At 51.3% G+C, this 505-nt stretch overlaps 1 long non-coding RNA gene across 1 annotated transcript in view; it reads right to left on the bottom strand.

Moving 5' to 3' along the window:
* The window catches only part of LOC114070241, a 541-nt gene extending 326 nt beyond the window's left edge, over positions 1–215 (bottom strand). Inside the window, exon 1 of the long non-coding RNA XR_003573897.1 lies at positions 162–215. This is a non-coding gene — a long non-coding RNA (uncharacterized LOC114070241). The remainder of the gene's footprint in view (positions 1–161) is intronic.
* Between the last annotated feature and the right edge of the window lie 290 nt (positions 216–505).

The raw sequence follows: 505 nt of genomic DNA on the forward strand, positions 1-505 counted from the left end.
AGGACTCCTCTCCCTGAGCAGCGGCAGAAACAACAACTCCCTGCACGGCTGGGGGGGAGGAGATAGAACTTGGAAGGAAGGAGGGGTGGGGGAAGGTGTTTTTAAGACTGTTTTATTTTTCACCCTTTGGCTCTTATCCTGTTAGCAATAAATTTAAGTACTGTCCCCACTTTGAGTCTGTTTTGCCCCTGAAGGTAATCAGTAAGTGACCTCTCCCAGCTGTTATCTCATGAATCCTTAGTTGTTTTTATTTCTCTCTCCTCTGTCCAGGTGCAGAGGGAGAGTGAGAGAGTGGCTTTAGTGGGTATCTGGCATCTGGCCAGGGTCAACCCACTACAGATGGATTGACGCTGGAGAAGTTCGTGAAGGACTGTCTCCCGTCAGAGGGACCCCACGGGGAGCAGGGGAAGGACTCCTCTCTCAGTAGTGTAAGAAACAACAACTGACCGTAAGCCCCATTCCCTGTCTCCCTGCGCTGCTGGGGGGGAGGAGATAGAACTTGGAA

Source organism: Empidonax traillii, unplaced genomic scaffold (genome assembly GCF_003031625.1).
Source record: "Empidonax traillii isolate 1590-97213 ecotype Southwest subspecies unplaced genomic scaffold, ASM303162v1 scaffold1489:size101094, whole genome shotgun sequence".
Lineage (NCBI taxonomy): Eukaryota > Metazoa > Chordata > Aves > Passeriformes > Tyrannidae > Empidonax > Empidonax traillii.